This window comes from Protopterus annectens, chromosome 3.part0 (assembly GCF_019279795.1).
Source record: "Protopterus annectens isolate FY-2018-M chromosome 3.part0, PAN1.0, whole genome shotgun sequence".
Classification (NCBI taxonomy): Eukaryota; Metazoa; Chordata; order Ceratodontiformes; family Protopteridae; genus Protopterus; species Protopterus annectens.
Window position 1 is genome coordinate 1,187,348,389 of NC_056731.1, and position 7,272 is coordinate 1,187,355,660.

Consider the following 7,272-nt stretch of genomic DNA (forward strand, 5'->3'; position numbering starts at 1 on the left):
CAGAGTGTGAGAGATGTATTTACACCAAGAATCTAGAATCCATGCTCTCTCTCCCTCAAAACAGGAACACAGAGTAGGTTGTCAACCCACCCACCACTGCATTTTCACATAGCAACACTATTCTTACACATATCACTACTCATATACATTGCAGCCATCGAACACGTAAATTCACATATGTGGAGGTTCTCTCAAAAAACTTACTGAAACACCAGAGACCTCCAAAACACAAGAAGGCTGCATCTAACACAGTCTCCACAGCTCCCATGACACATAGCAACACCAGTGTCTCACCTACCAAGCCCGTAAGGCATAACACTCATAAAACAAGTTTTCTTGTCATTGGAGACTCAGTAGTGAGACACACAGGTGTTCCACTCATCAGGTCGGACAAGGAGAAAGTCATGGTCAGCTGCCTGTCCAGTGCCAGGATTTGTCAAATCACGCATGCACTCAGGTTTCACAGGAACAATTACCATTATGACGCTTGCATAGTTCATGTTGGTGTGAATGACCTGAGACATACTTCACTGGACTATATGAAGAGAGACCTGATCGAGCATGTGTCCCAGGCAGGTATGTCCCTAGTTTTGAACAGCATACTACCTTCACCTAGAACGATGCCACAATATAAACAAAAAATGATTGATTTCAATAATTGGCTTAGTTTTTGGTGTCATTCAAAGGGAATCCAGTTCCTGTCTGCTTGAGAAGCCATGTTCGACAAACCTCACTGCTTTGCCAGAGATGGTTTGCACCAGGCACCCCTAGGCTTTTGGTGGCTGGCAAAGGCTTTTGCCTCCCCAAGGTCTCAAAAACAATATGACCAATGTGAAATCAACCAATATGAACAAAATAAGGGTCATGCTGTTAAATGCTAGGAGCTTAAACCAAAAGCTGCACTCTCTGGAAGCACTTCTGTCACTAGAAAATGCAAATGTCTGTGCAGTCACGGAAACCTGGTTTAAGGCCTCAGAGAGTATCCCAGCCCTGCAAGGCTACAATGCCTTACACAACTTTAGACAGCAAAATGAATGTGTGGAAACCAAAGGAGGTGGTGTTTCAATCTATATTAGAGATAAATTCACCTCCCATCTAGTTAGACTGAACAACTCCATGGAATTACTCCAGGTCCAGGTTACGGTGGGTAAGACCCCCATCCAAGTCCTAGCCAGTTATTGATCCCTCTCCATGAGTCATGACACCCATGAAGCCTACTTAACTAAACAAATCCAAATTTTACCAAACACACTGGTTATGGGGGAATTTCAATTATCGCACCATCTGGGAAACCTACTCTAGCCCAAACTCACTAGTGCAAAAGTTCTTTGACTTTGTGAATTCAAATTCCCTGGAACAAATTGTCCATACTCGGCAAAGAGGAACACGCATTCTAGATCTGGTCTTCACCAACATGTCAAATGGGTACACTGCTGCAACTGTTGGACCCTCATTAGTTGACTGACCACAAATCAGTCACATTCAAAATGACACTAACACCAGAACTCACAAAGTGTGAAATCAGACTAAAACGCTCCTAGGTGAATGTATAAATTCATTCCAAGCCCCACCCCAGGCTGAAAGTGGTAACTCAGTCTAAAGTCCTGTACAATCATTTGCATAAGTGTATAAACTTGGCTGTACCAGAAAGAATCAAAGCCAGAGCCCCAAGCAAAAACAAGCTGCCCTAACTCTACAATAAACAAAAAGTTGCTGTCCAATAAAACAAAGACAAGGACCCAACAATGGAAAAGCACCCTTTTCAGCCTCAACAGGCAAATAAGACAACTTGTCAAATCATCTAAGAGTTGCTTTGAGAGAAACCTAGCAAGTACTGCCAAGGATAACCATAAGGCCTTTTACAGCTACTTATGTAACCTAGAGGGTAGGACCCAAGCATGTGCAGAACTAGTGGCCAATGGTATCACACACACTGACCCCACAGAGATAGCAAACCTGCTAGCAAATAGGTTTGGAAACAATTTCACTCCCTTATCCTCTCCTAACTTGCAACAAGCCCTCCCCAAAACTTCCCCACCACTTTACATATCTGATGAGCGTTTCCTCAAAGTCCTGTCAAAGGCAAAAAACACAGCCTCTATGAAACCAGATAATATCCAAGGCTGTCTTCTAAACAAACTAAAACATGATCTAGCATCACCACTAAGTACCATTTTCATACATAGCCTAACCACAGGCTTTGTTCCCGTGGAATGGAGAACAGGTACAGTTATTCCCCTCCACAGTGGCCTAGCAACAGACCCGGGGAATTACAGACTCATAAGCCTGACCAGCCTCATCATTATGGACTCCATAAATAAAGACATAGGTGACTTCCAAACCCTGGCTCCTACCCAATTCAGCTTTGTGAAGGGCAGATCCTGCCTGTTAAATCTGGTGGATTCCTTTGAAAGTGTGGCCAAGGCCATTAATGAGGGCAAATCTGTGCATACAGCATATCTCGACTTGGCAAAGGCTTTCAACACAATCCCACATTTAGGCATTATCGATAAACTTAGCAAACTGAAAGTAAAACCCCTTAGTTGTAAGATGGGTTGCCAATTGGCTCACAAACCAGACACGCACTATCCAAGTGGGTGACTCCACATCAACCATCAGACCTGTTACCAGAGGGGTGCCACAGGGGTCAGTGCTGTGCCCCCTGCTGTTTGGAATATACTTCTCAGAAGTTCAGGTAAAAACTAAGGGGTTGTAGCTGACCAAGTTTGCAGATGACTGCAAGCTAGGTGCAATCATTGAATCCCCAAATTATATTAGTATACTTCAGGAGGGTTTCATGCAGACCAATGACTGGTGTACTAGTCAAGGTCTCAAACTGAATGCAAAAAAATGCATCATCATTCTCTTCGGCACAAACAATGTCCCTTCACACTATCAAATCAACAACAATACCCTAACGTACCCATGAAGTGGTAAGATACCCTGGATCACCGGCTGACTGTGACCTTAACTTAGGCCACCACGTGTCTATCATAGTAAGGAGAGCTTTCCATATAGCACACTTGATTAGTAAAGGTATCACCTCGAGAGTAAAAGTGGTTATAACCCCCTATACGTGGCACTTATCTGGCCCATAATTGAGTATAACACTCCATCCAGCATGTACTGTATGAAGCATCTACAACAATTAGAGAGACCTCAGAGGTTTCTAACAAAGAAGATCAAGGGCCTCCAGAATATACCTTACATGGACTGACTAAAATACCTGTCGCTACACTCTGTATTGTATAGACTTCTTAGGGGAGACTTATGCCTGGCCTACAGAGCAATCCAAGATCCAAACCTAATAAATTTACTGCACATCTGTAAATCAAATGGTTCTAGGGTTACCTGTTCCAGGGACTTAAATATGGCCTGTGACTTAAGTAGGACATGCTGGAGGGACAGATTTATCTCCCAGCAACTGCTACATCTTTGGAACAGGCTACCGATTCATGTGAAACAAAGCATCTCTATGACACTGTTCAAAAGGAACCTGGATGAGTGGATGAGGCACCGTAAATTCTTACTGAGGATACTGTCCACCCTCCTGGACATGGGCAGTCATCACTAATTGCAATCTTGGGTATTGACTAGCACTTCTATGGCATTACATTGGGTTGAAACAGCTAGACTTAAAATCACCTCTGGGTCGATAACCTAGTAATCTCCTATGATCCTATGATGCTGGAAAAAAGACACGTGCAAGCCTTCTTAGAAAGTTATACAGTTGAATAGGTGGAAGCATTTAAACACTTAAGACTCATGTTTTCTGTAAATGCAAAATGGAAAGTGAACTTGCAACATGGTACAATTGGAAAAATTCATTCACTGCTTACATGTATTTGACAGAATACAGTGCAGAAGTAGTATTCTGTCATTAATAATCATAGCAAAAGTTAAGGCAACGTGCATCTTGTTGGAGCTCAAGAGATTAGCTATTACACAAACTGTATAAGTTGGTGCAACCAAATAATTTCCCTCCCTTTATTTCAGAAATGAGTATAAAGTGATGTGTGAAAAAGCAGTTATAGATAAGTTATAGATACAACCACAGCTGACTTGGAACTAACTTAAGAAAAACTGGTTCCAAGTGACTTGCTTAAAGTAGTTTTACAAGTGAATGAATGGTGGTAGCAAGTCTGCAAATAGGCATCTGGCCCACTGCATCAAATTAATCAAGCATTAAAATACTATGAGAACAATATAATGCTAAAGAACAGGGTTAAAGTTATGGAGACAAAATTTACATTCATTGGATAACATTTACATAAAAAGAAAACATTTGAATGTACTGTACAAAAGACATAAAACAACCCTAATTCTGAAAGATAGAGATGAAGTATATAACAGAAATATTATGAAAAGAAAAAGTGAGATGAGTTTGGAGACACCATCCTGTATCAGCGAAGTGCCTTGTGGAGAATACATTCTTCATTAGATACTGAAATGTGAGAAGTATTCAGTGGTCCCTGACTAGATTCTTAAAATGTCTTTGAGAGGTGTGTGCAATCTTATTCGGCACATAAGAGTAAAAAAGAAAGAATAAGATCTACCATTTTAAAACAAATTTATAAAGAATGTCTGTGTCTGTCTGTATTACATTGCATGTTAAATTGGTTTCTAGAGGATAAATACATTTTACAAGTTATATTCTTAATTCCTGGAATTGTATTCCTTTATACTAATTTTGAAAAAAAAATAATTACATTTTTCTAATTTAATTTAAGCTGTATTTTATGTATTAATAGTGCATTGCAATGTTTAGGTTTAACATTTTTTATGTCTTTTTTTCCTAGACAGAGTTGCCATTAGCTGGGCATTTATCCCTCTGAAGGCCAGTGGTGGTCTCATGACAGCATTCCTTAAAATCTTGCTCAGTATGCAAGGCTAGCACACATAGCCAGAGATACTAGGAGCCTCCCTTACTTCTCTCTCTAATCTAAGCAATTCACTTCTTGAATAAAAACTGCAGTAATTACATTTGCCTAGTGGTCTGTGTTTCACTACCATGTAAAGTTTCTTCAAATATCCTCAATCAAATGAACATTAAAATGGTGAAGTGTGATTTTGGTAGGTTACTGATCCTATTTATTACTACAGTAACTGCATTATCTCATGAAATGAACTGTGTTTTTTAATGGGGAGCAAACATTTAAAAAAAAATAATCAACTTAGCCAAGTCCAACCATCAAAGGAAGTATGTAAAGAATGTAAAAAAGTGTAAACCGCAGTTCCAGTACTATAACTGGGAAGGGGAACTGCCATTCAAACAACTCCCAAAATTATATGAAAGCCCAGCCTTGGTAGTCTCAACACAAAAAGACTAACAGCACCATTGCTAGTACCTGTGTCTGTGCCTCTTGTAGTTAGAACTAACAGCACCATTGTTGGTACCTATATCTGTGCCTCTTGTAGTCAGAATGGATCCACATATTTCACTGCTGGATGAAACTAGCACTTTACTGATACTAAACTACACTAGAGCCACTGTCACGTCCTGTAATTTGGCTCTTTTCTTAGTGTAGCCTTCTGCTGAGATTAACATTGTTACAAGGAAGTTCATTGATATGGTGCAAGAAACTGAACTAAATCAGTAGACAACTGTGTTGCTAACTTTATTGGGTTAGTGTCAGTGTATAAATAAATCAAAGATGCATAAATGTTTGCAGACACCTTGAAAGGTTAAAGAAGGTAACTTAAAAAGGAAAGGATATCATTCTTCTGATTTGTCCAGTGATGAAGAGGATTTTTGCATGATCCATACAAATTCTATTTCTCTGCAGGTGTTAGACTGACTTCTTCATGGCAGTTTTCACATTCTCCTTCAAAAGAGAGGACATTGCTTTAGTTGACCTCTCGGAGGAACTTCATTTCCAAATAAGAGATTAAGAAAACAATGACAATTCCAGATTCAGGCAGTGTAGTACCATCACTTTGTGACACTTTGAGATGCTTTAAAACCAAATAATCAGTGCTTTGATTTACAACCATAAACTACATAAAAGACTGATAGGATGTATAAGTCACTTTTATGTAGGCATAGCATAATACACATCACTTAATCAGTGCAGTAAGGCCATCACCTCATGCACATTTACTATTTGATGAAAATGCTAGGTTATTAGATATAGTAAAATGAATACATATCCTGCACCTTAGCTGTTAAGGCACTTAATTATTAAACCCTCATGGTTTAATATCAGAATTCGATTTTGTAGTAAATCCAAGGAAATCTGCAGTCTATTGCAAGCAATAGTGTTACCTATAGATCAGAATAAAAATAGTAACGAAAGGCCTTACTCTGAACAATCTACAAATGATAAATGATAGGAATATCTACCTGTATTATTATTTTATTATTATTATTATTACAATGATTGCAGCATAGCTGTGAAATAGAGAAGTCAGGCTGATAATACTCATGAATTTGATTGGCTGCTAACTGGAAAGGATATTTTTGAGGGTTCTTCTTGGGGCTATTACTGTTTCCAATGTAAATTCCTCATTGATCAATGCCCGAGTGGTACTTCAGTTTGAGAGACACAATTGGTATAAAACCTGCAAGATGCATGTCATTTAATAACAATAAGTTAAGTATAAAAGCTGCTATGAACAAAATTATGAAATGGGTATCCATTAATGGCTTGGCTACTAATTAAAGCAGTGCAAGTTAGAGAAAAGGTATAAATGAGGCAGTACCTCAGATGCTATGTAGCCTATCATGATTTTAGTTTTCTTTATTTGTCCCGGTCCCGTTCAAGAAACACATCACACCGAATGACATTTGACGACCTTTATTCATCATCTTCTTTCGGCTGTTCCCATTAGGGGTCACCACAGCAGATCACCTGTTTCCATTTCTTCCTATCCTCTGCATCATGATCTGTCACACCAACCACCTGCATGTCCTCTCTCACCACATCCATAAACCTTATCTTAGGCCTTCCTCTTTTCCTGTTACCTGATAGCTTCATCCTTAGCATCTTTTTCCCAATATACTCAGCATCCCTCCTCAGCACATGTCCAAACCAATGTAATCGTGCCTCTCTGGCTTTGTCTCCAAACCTTCCAACCTGGGCTGACCCTCTAATATACTTATTCCTAATCCTGTCTACCCTCGTCACACCCAGTCCAAATCTTAACATCTTTAATTCTGCCACATCCAGCTCAAACTCCTGCCTTTTTGTCAATGCCACTGTCTCCAACCCATATAACATAGCTGGTCTCACTATCCTATTGTAGACCTTCCTTTTCACTCTTACTGGTACT

The 7,272-nt window shown here is 39.6% G+C and overlaps 1 long non-coding RNA gene across 1 annotated transcript in view; it reads left to right on the plus strand.

The window, feature by feature from the left end:
* LOC122797301 overlaps window positions 1-4,985 on the plus strand; it is a 170,060-nt gene extending 165,075 nt beyond the window's left edge. Inside the window, exon 5 of the long non-coding RNA XR_006364059.1 lies at window positions 4,800-4,985. This is a non-coding gene — a long non-coding RNA (uncharacterized LOC122797301). The remainder of the gene's footprint in view (window positions 1-4,799) is intronic.
* The last annotated feature ends 2,287 nt before the right edge of the window (window positions 4,986-7,272 follow it).